This window comes from Lissotriton vulgaris, chromosome 12 (genome assembly GCF_964263255.1).
Source record: "Lissotriton vulgaris chromosome 12, aLisVul1.2, whole genome shotgun sequence".
Lineage (NCBI taxonomy): Eukaryota > Metazoa > Chordata > Amphibia > Caudata > Salamandridae > Lissotriton > Lissotriton vulgaris.
Genome location: NC_141700.1, coordinates 188143009 through 188159139, shown reverse-complemented (window position 1 = coordinate 188159139; position 16131 = coordinate 188143009).

Sequence of the window (16131 nt, the reverse complement as noted above, 5' to 3'; positions counted from 1 at the left end):
TTGGGGGCTCTGATAGGGAGAAACCTGCCCAGCGACCATTGGCACTTACCCCAGCTTAAGGAATTTATTGAGGATTTCTTCAGGGTAAATAGGGACAAGGCATATTTGCTTTCAGCATGGGAAGCTTTAAAAGCTGCAGCCCACAGGCAGATTATTACTTATAAGGAGGGTCAGCATAGAAGAGTTCATGTAGATCAAACAGATGAGTTGCAATCCACGGTAAATCAAGCTCAAGAAGAGGCCTCATCATTCACAGATTCTTTTTGAGAACCATCTTGAAAAGGCAAAGAAAAATTTGAGAGACTTTTTTGTTATGGAAGAAATTAACAGTTCTAGGGCATTTCAACCACAAGTATCTGAAGAAAGTCATCAGATTGACAAATTCTTGGCGTGGTCAACACGGGTTATACCAGATGCCCCACTTGTTAGGAAATTACAGAACCCTGTTACTGGAGAGCCAGTCTTAGAGAAGGCTAAAGTGTCCCGGGCTTTTCTGCAGCACTCTAGAACCATGTACGAAACTAGTGATTCAATTCTGCAGTCAAGCATATCCCAATATTATCAGTCCTTCTGGCTACCTCAGCTGGCACACTGTCAGGCTGAAAATATTACCTGTGCCATATCAGTGGCAGAGGTACAGGAAGCTCTTGTCACAATGCCTGGCGGGCTTTGAGGCTAGTCGCTTGATGACTGCGAATATGGGCTATCTAGTGCTTGAGTTGGATAATTTCTCAGGTAACCAAATTGGAGCAGCAGTGAGAAAGTTCAATGCAGAGAAAGCGTTTGATCTGGTTAACTAGGATGAGCTCTTTTATGGCCTTGAGAAGTTCGGTTTTCGTGCTCAGTTCATTTCAATGCTGGGGAATTTATATCAAGGGGCACAAGAAAAGATATTTGTGAATTCAGACCTCACAGGAACAGTGGTTGTTAACAGGGAATTTGTCAATGGCGTTCTCTCCCTAATTTTATTTACTTTCTGTGGTGAGCCTCTGACTTACAGGATTCAAAGCAATGAGGTTTTTGAGGGGTTTTGTGTCTGGTATGTCCAAATAAAGATGTTCGCTGATGACATTATCTTATGTTTGATGCCCGATAAGGAAAATGTCCAGAGGGTGCTGGATGAAATTGAGCAGGGTAAAAGGATTGGGGGCTATAAAATTAATCAAAACAAAACTGAATTGTTTCCTTTTTATACTTCAGCTCGTAATATCCCCGTTTCTTTGCAGCAGCAAGCTTGTTCCCAAAGCCTCATACATTACTTGGGGGTATTTGTGATGACTAACTACTCCCAGCTCTTTCAATTACATTATGTAGCAATGTTGAAGAAAATTAAGGGGTTACTCGAGAGGTGATCACTTCTTCCTCTGTCATTGATCCGCAGGGTAGATCTTATTAAAATATCAGTTCTACCTCTGGGTATATTTCTCTTCTCGAATGTACCTATTAAAGTTAGCAGTAGCTAATGTAGGGACCTGGATGGATGTTTTAGCCCAATCATAAACACTTTATTCGGTTAATGAAAACAATAAAATCATACTAAAAGAAACAATTGTATACACACAAAAATATGATCAGCAGACAGAATTAATCCCATAATGATGTAAAATCCAGGTAAAAAACTGTACATAATTAACATCTTTGTAAAAGATGAATACATTTACAAAGCATAAAAACCATCAGCCAAATTCACATACAATTAATTTTAAGTTAAAACAAATTGAAATGAGTACTTCAAGTGATACACACCCTCTTGTATCCATCAACTAGATTTACATTCATTTAGTTTTAGGTTAAAACAAAGAAGAAGTTGATGTACAAAGTCAAGCAGTCCCTCTTTCTTTTCTTTCTTTGACTGCAGTCCCCAGAAAACTGGCAACATTAAAAGTTACCCATGAATCATTCAACATTTGCAGATATATTAAGGCTGGCCTAGCCTGCAATAGACCTTTGGCCTTTAAAATCTATACTACTATTATAAAGGAAGAACTTTGAACCTTTGAGGCGGGTAAACTCGGGAACCACAGCGCCAATACACACACCCAATACATCGTTGTAATCGTGAGGGTGTGCAGATGGACATAGGCTATATAAACTTGATAAATATATGTTATTTAAAAAATTTACCGAAAAAAAAGTAGTCCCTTGGAAGAAGCGCCGGCTGCGACGTGCGTGCTGACGTGAGGACCGCGGGGAGGAACGGCGTCCAGGAGCGCAAGGAGGACCGGCGGACATGGCGCGGGGAGGAGCGGTGAGGAGCGGTGGACAGGCGGTGAGGAGTGGCGGACAGGCGGTGAGGAGCGGCGGACAGGCGGGGAGTAGCGGCGGACAGGCGGGGAGGAGCGGTGAGCGGCGGAAGAGGTAGGTTATTTATTTATTTATTTAGGAGCGGTGAGCGGCGAAAAAATGAAGCAAAAATGACAATCGTGAGCAAGAGGAAGCAAATGGAGCATTACAAAAGTGAGCACAACGGTTCATTACAGGAGGAAAAAGTTATGTGTGCAGGTTACAAAAGCGTACATCGTGAGCAAGAGGAAGCAAACAGAGCATTACAAAAGTGAGCCAAACGGTGCATTACAGGAGGAAAAAGTTACGTGTGCATGTTACAAAAACATAGAGGTATAATACTGCAATATATGAATGAAGGCTCCGGGGGACCCACGGACAACGTCGGGGCGGCTGGGGCCCTGAAGCCTAATTGATCCCGGGCAACGTCGGGACGGGCTGCTAGTTGATACTATAAAGCGTTTGCAAATGTGCAAATAATGCTCAAAAAACAAAACAAAGAGCAAGGAATCTTGAGTGGAGAAGTTATCACAAGTACAGGGACCCAAGTCCTCTGCCTTTCTCCAGCCTTGTGGTTCAGCCAGTAGAAAGTGCAAATAGTTGAGCCTAAATCTTGTTAAGAGAGAATGATGATAGGGCTTAGTGACTGCCTCTAAATAAGGCTCTGAAGAGTGATTCTTTTTTACTACTTGATATTGTCAATTTCATCAGTTCTCTGGCCTCTCTTTCTATTTGCACTGTTAGAAATGGGATTTCTGGTTGGCTAAGGCTTGCGCCAAACCAGGCAGAAACCACCACTGTAGTCAGGGCAAGGGAGTTACACACTGAAGATAACACCTGCTCACCCCCTTGGTAGCTTGGCACGAGCAGTCAGGCTTATCCCAGAGGCAATGTGTAAAGCGTTTGCACAATACACACACAGCAGCAACACACTAGGCAGACTACAAAAAAACGGCCACACAAGGTTATATCAAAAATAGCCTTTTTATTATCAAAAGCACATTAGAAACATAATCACACATTTACAATGTGCTAACTGGCACTAGGCAATATTCAGGACAGGGCCAATCAGGCCACTGTCAGAGCCATCAGAATGCAGATAGTAAATATAGAACACAACCAGTAACTACTGGCACCATAATGACCTAAGCATTATGACACAGAAACCAGGAAGACCGTCACCCAGGCACTCGTCACCAGCCGACTGGACTATGGGAACACCCTCTACGCCGGAACCACAGCCAAACTTCAAAAAAGACTCCAGCGCATCCAGAACGCCTCCGCACGACTCATCCTGGACATCCCCCGACACAGCCACATCACCGGACACCTGAGAGACCTGCACTGGCTCCCCGTCAGCAAGAGAATCACGTTCAGACTCCTGACCCACGCACACAAGGCTCTCCACGACCTGGGCCCCAAGTACCTCAACGACCGCATGACCTTCTACACGCCCACCCGCCAGCTATGATCAACCAGCCACGCCCTCACCACCGTACCACGCATCCGCAGAGCCACCGCCGGAGGAAGATCCTTCTCATACCTGGCAGCCAAGACCTGGAACTCCCTCCCCACCCACCTTCGGCGAACCCAGGACCATCTCTCCTTCAGGAAACAGCTCAAGACCTGGCTGTTCGAGCAGTAACGTAGCCCCCCCCCCCCCCCAGCTCCTTGAGACCCTCCCGGGTGATTAGCGCGCTTTATAAATGCCGTGATTGATTGATTGATTAATATTAGCAAAAGACACCCTCATAAGCATAAACACGTTATTCATTAGGCCTCACCAGCATAAACACATTTTGCAATAATCTCATGAGCATAAACATCATTAGAGGCGTAATTCAGGGTGCATAAATCACATTTGGCACATCATCCATAAATCACAGTAGAGCCCTATGCCCTGCAAAACTACAACTGACCCCCAGGCCATCTGGCCTTCTCAGAGGATTAAAATGCCCTATGTCCTCAAATGTCAGGGCGCGCTGCAACTGCAGCAGAATCCAAGTGCACAATTGCACTGGCACCACTGTGCCTCCTGGGTCCCCACAGGGACTCCTCAAAAGGCTCTGGCCTAAACGTTGCAGCTGCCGCTAATTGCAGTGCAGCTGTGAAGGAAATTAGTCACTGGTACTAATTGTGCCCTCTGAGTGGGTCTCCACTGGGACTCTCCAAAACAACTGTGGCCAAATGAGCACCGACAATGCCCCCATCGGCACCACCGTGCCCTTGGGCTGCCCACACACAATGCCCTCGAAGGAATGAGCTCGGGCACTAACTGTGCTCTATGGAGCCACACTAGGATCTAAATTAATGGTGCCCAATGTTGCAGCTTCCCGCGCTCTCTCCGGTCAGCTGTGGGAATGCACCAAGCAGGCCTGGCATTCACTGTGCCCTGTGAGCCCCCCACTGAGACTCTAAATTCAAAATCAACCCACGGTACAGCTGCCCGCGCTCTCGGGGTGCAGCTGATGCCAAAGTAGGCCCGGGCACCACCGTGCCTTTTTAAGTCCCACTCTGGGACTTCTGAACAAAATTGCACCACCGTTGCACCTGCCCGCAACCTGCGGTGCAGCTGGGGAAGAAAACAGGCACTGGCCCCAACTGTGCCTTGGGAGCAAAAGACAACCACTCCCAAACAAGCCCCCACTCACCGGGGCTCCTTCGTTGAATGCTCTGGTTTCCTGGATGGTGGGGCAGGCACCGACCTTGTGCCTCGACCGACACCTTCGAGACTCCTTTGGCCCGGCTTCTCCAGACATCCGGGATCACCTGCAGTGCTCACGCAGCGGCAGCGGGAGATCTGCCTCCATGCAGGCTGACACGACCTCGCCTCCGGCCATGCTACGATTGGTTGGCTGGGAGTATATTTTCCCTGTCTCCTCCCCTGGTCAGGCAGCTTGCCTGACTTCCGGGTCAGCCATGCTACCTTCTCCCCGGGCCATGGCAGTGATTCTTGGTGATAAAACGTGGGGTGGGCTCCAGTCTTCATGTCACTGTAATTGCGGGGTGGGCACCCACCACAAAATGAGCAAAAAGGCAGGGTGGGAACCTGCTCTTCAGAAATGCACAAAAGCAGGGTGGGCACCCGATAGAGCACCCAAAAGCGGGGTAGGCACCCGCTTAGCTCAGCAAAACTCGGGGTAGGCTCCCGCTCGATTCCCATGTCCGGTAGGGGAATCCTCAGGTCGCAGCTCAGGGCTGGAAGTTAAAAGTAGAGGTTCTCCACTAGGCACTAGGTCCTGGATAAAGGTCGGAGCACAAGGCTGGGTTCAGGCAGGCCAGCGCACAAGGCCCACCATCAGGGAGGCAGTACATTGTGGTGCCTCCTCCTGGAGCCCAGCAGCAGCAGCCCCCAGTGTCAGAACAAGCACAACCCATGGGGTCACAGCCCCTACATTTATATCACCTTTCCCTTTGCAGGACAGGGCATTTGGGGAACCGGATGCAACTGTTTCAGAGGGGATTTGGAGCACTTTGTTGACAGGGCTCCTTTTCTTCATTGTTAGGTGGGAGCTAATCATCAGACACACCACAGGGGGTCAGCATTCACTAGGCAGGCACAATCCTATTCAGGGACCAGGGACTTCTCCTCCCACCACTACAAATGCAGATGTCCCATTCAGCCTAGCGCTGACTCACCCCTCCTCTCCGGGAGCCATACAAACCTCACCAGCCTGTCACTCAAAAGCCAGACATGCAATTCACATCAGACAGGCAGACACATAGCACACAGAAATGTCAATTTCTAAAAGTGGCATTTCTAAAATAGTCATACTAAATCTGCGCACACCATTGCGCAGCATTTATTATCACTATTCCAAACATACCAAACTTGACCACGCTACTACTCTCATATCAGGAATTACCACTGAAACACTTATCAGGGGATCCCCAATGCATTCCTATGGGAGGGCAGCCCCACAGTAGTGAGGAACCAAAATAGCTGTTTGTCTCTCCCAGGACATGTCATACGCTTAAGGTACACATCCTATTTTTTACCTACAATGCACCCTGCCCATGGGGCTAGCTAGGGCCTACCTTAGCGGTGAATGACATGTAGTAAAAGGAGAGTCACGGACATGGCACACACTTTAGGTGCCATATCACAGCAGCAGTAACACTGTGCGCACAGGCCCTGCAATATCAGAGGCCTGAGATAGGTTTGAAAGGTGACTGTGGTGGGTGGCTCAATCAGCCCTGCAAGCCCTTCAGTAAAATTTAATTTACCATCCATGAGTATGTGGGGTACCATTTTACAATGGACTGACAGGTAAATTAAATAGGCCAAACAGGTGAAGACCAGTTTTACCACATTTAACACTGATAGCACATGCACCTTACACTGGACAGCAGTGCTAAAGTGCCCAGAGTCCTAAAACCACCAACACCATGTCAGAAAAAAAGGCTAACAGAAAGGCAAAAAGTTTAGGGATGATCCTACAAAAAGGGCCAAGTCCAACATGCACCACACCAAATCTTTCTTAAATAATGTATCTGGCTTGTTGAATAACTCAGGACGTTCTAGTTGTGTTGCTATCTTTTTGACATGACTCAGCCAGGTGATGCTACTTGCTCTAGCTAGCATCAGACATTCACGCATGATCTCCCGGTTTATTTATTTATTATAACGTTTTGTATAGCGCGAACAAGACCCGTGGGTATCAGAGCGCTTAACATGAAAGAGGAAAAGGGTTAACATATATATAAACAGTTAGAGAGCAACCGCTGTGAGGTAGATGATATATATATTCGTAACACATGTGACGTTAGCGTAAATAAATATGCTATGACTAAATTAATAACAAAAACATGTATATATAACAAATATGAGGTAGCTCGGTATAGGTTCATGAAAGATGCTGTTCTCCTGTTCAATCAAAATAACCATTACTAGTGGCCTTTAGGTTGTTCTCATATCATAGGATATGTATTCCATTATAGTATTGCCTATGCCGCCCTTTCTAATGGCGTACATGATCTGTACTAAGGCAGTAGTATATCAGAACCATGAACAGTGTTCTTCACTAAGTAATGCATCTATTTATCAGCAGGCTCTTCACTTCCCGCTTGAATGTTACCAGATTCTGGATCTTCCTGATGTTTGGAGGGAGTGAGTTCCATATTCTGGGGGCAGCTCCTGAGAACGCTCTGTCATAGGTTTTTTTCTTTCGGAAGAAGGCTGGCCGTAGAGGCAACTCCTCAGCACTCCTAGCTGGTCGGTTGCCACCGGACAGCTGAATTTTCTTGGCTAGATATCTTGGGGTGTTGACGTGTAGTGCTTTGTGTGTGATACATGCTATCTTCATTTGGATTCTTGCTTCATACGGTAGCCAGTTTAGTACTTTCAGGTGCGGGGATATATGATCATATTTCCTGGTTCCGGTGATAAGTCTTGCCGCAGCGTTAAGGCAGGCTTTCAGTGGTGCTGTGGACATTTTTGGTAATCCAGCCAAGGTGGTGCAACCATATTCAATCCTTGAGATAACTAAGGATTGGATTGCCAATTTGAGGTCTGACTCTGTGATGAATGGTTTCAATTTTCTTAAGTAGTTCAAGGGAAAGCGGGCACTTTTCGCCATTGAGTTAATGTGGGCTTTCATGTCTAGATTCTCGTCTAGGGTGATTCCTAGAGATTTAGCTGAGTTGACAAGGGTTGGGGTGCAGTTTAGCGCAGTCATGACTTTCGCCCATTCCTTTATTTCTGTATGGCTCCTTGGTGGAGAAATTAGTAGGAACTCTGTTTTATGTGCATTCAGCTTCAGGTGGTTTGTGGTTAACCATTGAAGTGCCATTTTTAGTGTCTCATTCATTAATTCCAAGTCTTTTAGGGATCCGATCTTTAAGTATATTTGCGTGTCGTCAGCATACATGTGATAGGATATTTGAGATTTTTGGAGAATTTCTGTGAGTGGTTCGACGTATAGGTTAAACAGATCTGGGGATAGTGTCGATCCTTGAGGGACTCCAATTGAGATAGGGCACGGAAGTGAGATTGATTGGTTAACCAGGAAGCGCTGCGTTCTGTTCTGTAAAAAGGAATCGAACCATTTCAGCACAATTCCCGACAATCCCATCCTGTCCCGTAGCCTGGTCAGTAATGCTTCATGATTTACCGTATCAAATGCCGATGACAGGTCTAGGAGAATCAGCAAGCATGCTTGATTTTGGTCAAGGGCCTGTAGCGCGTCATCAATAATATGGAGAATCGCTGTTTCCGTGCTGTGCCCTGCTCTGAATCCTGATTGGCATTCATCTAGCAAGGAGAACTTGGTGTTGTGTTGGCTCAGTTGGTTCTGCACACATTTCTCAGTCAGCTTGGCCAGTAAAGGGATGTTGGTCACTGAGCGAAAGTTATTTGGATCTGATGCATCCGCTGTGGGTTTTTTGATAATGGGAACGACTTGACCTGTTTTTAGGCAGTCGGGAAGGATCCCTTGTGAAAGTGACGCATTTATTATTTCGGTCCATATTGGAATCAGGATGTGATTGATTTCTTTTACGCATTTTGCAGGCAGAGGGTCTTGGTAGTGGTTGTTAGGTTTGATTCCTGAGAGCGTCTTAGCAATCATGTGTTGGTCGTACAGTTCGAATGTTTCCCAACTCGCCTTGTTTTTTGCCATAGAGCAATCCGTTGTAGAGTCGGCATCGTTAGTAAACCGAGGTTCATTGGGAAGGTTCAACGCCGAGTTTCTAAGCTCTATTTCGAGTGCTTTGGCCTTTTCAGTGAAAAATGTGGAAGATTCATCACAGCTTAGAGGTGTATTTGAATTTTCTTGCACTGTTTTTGGCTAGTTTGTTTGATTGCTCCTTTAGGATTTCAAATAGTTGTCGGGGTCTGTTTTTGGCATTATCCAGTTCTGCTCTTATAAATTCCTTTTTTGAGTTGATGATCTTTTTATTATATTGGTTCCTTATTTTTCTGAGGGCTTCCAGTTCAGGAGATGATGGGTGTTGCTCCATTTTCTTTCGGCCATTCTCAATTTGCGTCTATCTTCGTTTAGTGCTTCGTTAAACCACGGGTTTTTAGTCTTCTCTGAGATTCGTTTCAATTTTAATGGCATGGTGTTATTAACGATATTTTCGACAGCTGCTTTGTAGTGATCCGTCAGCTCGTTAACTTTTTCCAGGTTGTTGGGTGGCTTTAAGTCTCTTTCGCAGCTTTCGACCAGTAGTTCCATATTTGCTTCTTTTGTGTCTCGAGTCAATTTTTTGGCCTTGAAAGGTTGTCTGGTCCTACCTTTTCTCATTGTGGGTATCATGAATGTTATGGCGTGATGATCAGACCAGTCACATGGTGTTATGGAGTGGATTGTTGCAACTTTGTTTCTTGAGATAATCCAGTCTAACGTCGCTCCTTTAGAGTGTGTGGGTAGTGTGCACGCTTGAGTGAGGTTTAGTTCAGTGAGGAAACCTTTAAGCATGTTGACCAGTTTGTCATTGCAGTTCTCCCAGTGAAGGTTGAAGTCGCCTAGAAATATGTTATTGGCAGCGTTGTTAGAGTTGGCTGTTATGATCTCCATTAACTCTACTATAAACTTTGCGTTATCTCCAGGTGGGTGGTAAAATGTATGCAAGTTGCATCGTTGAATGTTAGTTGATCTTATGTTAAGACCAAGATACTCACATGATTCTAGCGGGTCGGCCTGAATTTGTTTAACCTCTACGTCAGATCGATGAATACAGGCTATCCCTCCCCCTAGCTTTTTGTGTCTATCAAGTCTCAAAATGTTGAATTGCGGTGGTACTAACAGATCCATGGTTGGGGATGAAGATTCCGTAAGCCATGTTTCTGTAAGGATTGCCAGGTCAATGTCCTTGTTGAGGATGAGGTCTGCTATGTCCTATGCATGTTTGGTTGCTGATCGACAGTTGAGTAATAGACAGGTCAGATGTTTTTCTTTTTTACTAGCGTTCGCGTTTTCGGCTTCGTTTGGTGTTAGCTGTATGTGCTGTAAGTTGTGGGGGTTGGATGTTCTGTCGTTTTTTCTCGATGTTCTGTTAGCGTCTAGTGGTATTGTTTTGATTCTCTCCTCTTCCTTGTGGTCCGATAGATCATATGTTCGGATTAAGGCCAGCGTTTCCTCTTTAGATAATGATTTAGTCCTGTCTGGTCGGTTGTCTCTCTGTTTTAAACGCATGTCCGCCTCGTTACTCTTTCTATGTGAAGAATGTACAAGGTTTTGGATATCCGTGACTTTAGCGTGAATGTTCACCGTCATCTCTTCAATTTTTTCTATCGCCTGTACGGTATTAATAGTGGCTTGTGCTAGCTTGCTCACTAGTTTCTGAAGCTTATTAAGTCCTTCTTGTTCTGGTGAGATTTCTTAGGGGCGGCAGATCTGTACATCCGCTCTACTCTTCTCCTTTTTGGATCAGTTCTTAGTTGCGCTACCATTTTCTTTATCTCCTCTTTTTGATTGTCGGTTCCAAATCTATTAGGTGTGTCGTTGGTGTTGGATATGTTCAGAGTTGCTAGGAGCATGTTTGTGGGTGAAGGTCTGCATGTCGCTGGTGTTGTACTAGCGCGAGGTATAGGGAGGTTGATGGAGTTAGATAAGTCATGTGTTGTTGGGAGTTCGTTTGTTGGTGGAGGTGTGTACGACATTGGTATTGTGCTGGAGAGGGTGTGGGATGTAGGAAGGCTGATGCCTTCTGTCTCATCCAATTCCTGGTTGTTAGGTGGTACTACCCTCAATGTCAGTGTATGATCTACGTGAAGGGCCTCGTGATTCGGGAGTAGGGACGACTCTTCACTTTGGCGCTGATAATGTTCTTTGTTTGTCTGATAGGTAGACCTCTCAGTTCTTACAGTTGTGTTCTCCGGTACTGGCATTACTAGACCAGTTAACTCTACCTGGTTAGGGTTTTGCGCATGATCGTTCCTGGTTCTATTTGTGCCTCTGATGGTGACATCGTGAATATCTAGAGTGTCTACTGGTGGGGTTAGGAGAAGTTGATTACTCGGGTCGTCCATTGAGTCTTTTACCGATTGGAAAGTCTTGGCAAATCTCTCTAGATCTCGATTTGCTGCTTGTATCAGCACCATTCCAGATTTATATATCGTGATGTAAAGTTCGGCTCTGCATCTTTCTGACGGTGAGGTTGACATTTTTAAGCCATGAGGGATGTTTTTCGTAGTTTTTATGGTAAGCATCTTAGTAAAGGCATTGCGCCATTTAGCTGTTCTGTATGTATAGATTATGAGGTCATTCATTTTTGTACCATTAGTTGCATTAAAGTATAGGTCTGCGAATAGTATGTCCGGGTTTTTCCTCAGGGATTCGTGTTTAAACTTCTTAGCTGCATTTTTAGTTAAATTATGGGGGTATTTTATACTCTGGGCACTCAAGCCAGCAGACGCTAGGTATCTTTCGCTCATTTTAGCTCCGTTCTGCATGTATTATGGTGATTCTTTCTCCGTTTTATTCCAGGTAGCCCCACTGCTGATGTTATTTGTTGCTGGTTTTATTCCCAGATGTAGAAGTGTGTAGTTATAGTTTTGCTGAGTAGTACTGGATATAGCTTCTCTTTTCCATAATTATTCCTCATTTACCTCTAGTAGTTGTAGTTTCAGAGTGCTTAATAATTATTAGCCGGCTGACCTTTGTTCTGCTCTATGTTGGGTTTAAAAGCTAATCCTTGTAAGATGGCTGCCCTTATGTATGTTATTATACAGGCAGGGAGGCCTTTCTCTCTTTCCACTTCTTCCTCCAGTCCAGCTTCCCTCGTCGATTGGTCCCGCTTCCCTGGCTCTCCTTTAATTAATTAGATTGCTGTTGCCTTGTTTGTTGCACATACACTTGCAGAGATTCCGCTTTTTTTTTAATTTTTTTATTTTTTTATTAGTTGCCCCTCAATTAGCAGCGTTCCGCTTTTCACTCAAGTATGCGGATATTTGTGCCAGATCCTCTAGGTTATTTGATAATTGTTAATTGTCCGCATTGGCCGCCATTTTAAGGTCAGGCGGGGCGGACTGCAGACTTATTCTCACTTTCCCTGATCACTTTTCCAGTTCTCTCTTCAGCGTGGCGTGGCGGGAGGGGGGGGGCGAGGATGGGCGTTGGGGAGCTTCATTTCTAATTCAGGATTTGTCCAGATTGAAATCCATTTGAGTAAAGGGGCCAGTTTGATCAAATCTGACACAAAGCCAATGCCAGTTTCTTGTTGAATAATAAAAGAAGGTGTTGACTGTGGTACTGAATGCAAATTTCTCAAATTTCGACTATTTGGAGATTTTCAGCATCCTTGAAGCCCCAAATTTCAGTACTATAGCATGAAATAGCAATACGTTTTGCTCTATATATATTTAGCATTGCTCGTACCGGCTCCGCCCCTACCCTGTGCGCAAAATCGAGCACTGCCACTGTTGATCTGGCTATGGCATTTCTGTTAGCTTTCCTTTGTAACACCCAAGTGCCCCTGTCGTCAAACAAGACACCATGGTATGAAAATGTTGTAACCCTGGTTATTTCATTACCTTCACAGTAATGTGTTTTGGGTCTTTTTGTTTTGGCACCCATGATCATTGTCTGGGATTTAGAAAATGTTACCTTAAGATCCAGTGACCCCATAAAGTCAGCAAAACTGCTCAGGAGACACTGAAGACCAACCGCTGTGCCGGCTAGAAGAGCGGCCTCAACCGCATGCAAACGTACTGGTCTCAGGTGTTTCACCCGCACGTGGGATGTCTTTAGTGGCACTACCCAGGACTGAATCTAACTTGTTAATATACAGGGGAAACAGCAAGGGTGCTGAGATACAGCCCTGCCTAACTCCTGTGATGATGTGTATCCCCTGTGTCTGACTACCCCTTTGGTCAAACCTTATTGTAGTCGTAAGGTCCCTATGTATATCGGATAAAAAGTATACGATGTTCTTGACCAGACCCAATGAAAGGAGTAGATCCCAAAGTTTGGATCTGTTCACGTGGTCAAAGGTCGAGGACAGATCCATAAAGGCCAGGTGTAGTGTCCCTTTCTTAGCGATGGTATATTTGCCTGTTAGAAGATGCAGGTTAAGACACTGATCCATTGTACCCCTGCCTTGCCGGAAACCCTATGGAAGGTTTGACAAAACATTACACTAATCTATCCACTCTGTCAATCTACTAAGGATCAATCAATCAGGAGTTTGTTAAAGCGCGTCTACTCACCCGTAAGGGTCTCAAGGCGCTAGGGGTGGTGGGGTGGGGGGTGCAGGTTCCATTCCATCAAGGAGGGGGTCTGTCGAAGAGCCAGGTTTTGAGGTTTCTTGCAAAGATGGGGAGCGATGTTGTCTGTCTGAGGTGGAGCGGAAGGGCGTTCTATGCTTTGGCCGCGAGGAAGGAGAAGGAGCGGCCTCCCGATCTGGTCTTTCTGGTGCGGGGGACCACGGCGTAGGAAAGCTGGGTTGATCGTAGGGTCCTTTGGGTGCATGGAATTTGAGTTGGCTGTTCAGGTATGCTGGTCCGGTGCCGTGGAGAGCCTTGTGTGCGTGGGTGAGCATCTTAAAGGTGATTCTCGCCTCGACGGGGAGACAGTGGAGTGGGCGCAGGTGCTGGGAGATGTGGCAGTGTTTTGGCAGGTTGAGGACCAGTCTTGCGGTGGCGTTCTAGATGTTCTGTAGTTTGCGGATGAGGTTTTTGTTTATTACGGCGTAGAGTGCGTTGCCGTAGTCGAGTCTGCTGGTGACCAGGGCGTGAGTGACTGTCTTTCGGTGTTCGAGGGAAATCCATTTGAAGGTCTTACGAAGGAGGCGGAGGGTGTGGAAGCAGGAAGATGAGACAGAGTTGATCTGGCGGTCCATTTTGAGCTCGGAGTCCAGGATGATTCCCAGGTTGCGTGCGTGGTCTGTGGGGGTTGGCGGGTTTCTGAGGGCGGTGGGCCACCAGGTGTCGCTCCAGGCGTCGGGGTTTGGGCCCATGATGAGTACTTCTGTTTTGTTGGTGTTTAGTTGTAGGCAGCTATTTTTCATCCATTTGGCGACGGCTTCCATGCCTTCTCGAGAGTTGTGTCTGGCTGTGTTGGGCTCGTTGGATAGGGAGAGGATGAGCTGGGTGTCGTCTGCATATGACACAATGTTGAGTCCGTAGGTTCTGACGATGGGGGCAAGTGGAGCCATGTAGACGTTAAAGAGCGTCGGGCTGAGGGAGGAGCCCTGGGGGACTCCACAGGTGGTAGGTGTGGGGTCCGAGAGGAAAGGGGGGAGTCTGACCCGCTGCGTCCTGCCGGAGAGGAAGGATCAGTCAACCTAACACTTTAACCGCCGAGTCATTCAATGACATTGACCTATAACATTGTGGGTCTCCCTTCTGCCCTTTTTTAAAAACTGGGACAATAATTGACCTTAACCAAGATCTCAGCAGCCTGTATCAATACGCCATGTTAAAAATGTGAGCTAGTATTTTCAACCATAGTGTTACATCAAGTTTAAAAAGGTGAGCTGGGACCCCATCTGGTCCAGGAGCTTTATTGCTTGTCATCTGGGTAAAAGCCACGGCCACTTTATTTTCAGAAAAGGTCAGATTGTAAGCTTCGGTCAAAAGTATTGTGCTTGTGGAGCCCTATCCGCCTGGTCCCCATAGATGTGTTTAAAGTGGTTGAAACACTGCTCCTCCGAAATATTACTTTCTGCAACTGTACTGCTAAGGCCAGAGAAAATAGGTGTGTTAACTATTTCCCAAAGCTTAGCGCTATTCTTTTTAACATTTACAGACACCAGATTATTCCAGGCTTCCTGTTGGGTTACTATTTTACGAGTGCCTACGGCCTTCTTATAGGCTTTCCTTAAGGTAGCTATTAAGATTTTATCTTGGGATTTTTGTTTTAGCACTGATAGCAGGTTTTGGTGGGCTGCTGAACGGTTATGACCAAACGACCTCTCACCACTATTCAGAAAATCTATGTTAGAATGTGTGAGTGCGCTGGCCACCTGCTTACATATCCTATTGTAAGCTAACAAGATATCTCCATCCATTCGCCTGCCCTCTTGGCATAAATCTACTTCATTCCCAACGGTATCCAATAGATCTTTTAAAAAAAGGTCTGGGACTACTTTACACCATTTAAGTCTGTGGCCATGATCCTTCACTTTTAAGTTAGTAGCTAAGGCACACCTATCCTTTTTCTGTGTGTCCTTGAAACACCCGGATGTTATGAGATATACAGGGTTATGGTCATTGAAATGTGACCATAAGGCAGCATAAGCATATATCAAGGGTAACAAGGCGGCGTTAGTATTTATAAAATCAATTGTTGTATTCACTTCTCTTCCCTTAAAGGAAGGGATACCAGGTTCTTCATTCATGTGACCGGGCAACAACAGTCCAAATTATGCTAAAGTAACCTCTAGACAGCCATCTTGTTGTGTGTGTTCAAAATGTATCTCTTGATGGTTACCTTGGCCAAGATTATCAGAGAACTGGTAATTCATTTTATACAAATGTATATTAAAATCACCTAATAAAATTACCAAATAAGGTGAGGTTTATTTTTCCCTAGATGACTCTAAACAATGATTCAAACTACATAAATGTTCATTCACATGAGATTTTTCAAATGAGTTATAGAAATTAACAACAAGTACTTTCGGTGCATTGATGGGCTTAATCTGTACCACAATACAATTTTCCAACCCAAGGTCCAGTTCGCAATGGTTACCTCCAACGTTTAAAGTGATTAAGGTTATTAAACCACCTTTTGGTCTACCAGCTACAGAAGACTGCACAGGCTCACAGTAAAGTTTTATACCCATTTAGCCAGAAATTGTTCTCAGTTTCCCATGTTTCTTCGTGTGCCACCATATCATACTTTCTTATCAAATCAAGCCACCTGACATCATCTCTCTTGTTCTTTATCCCCACTATATTCC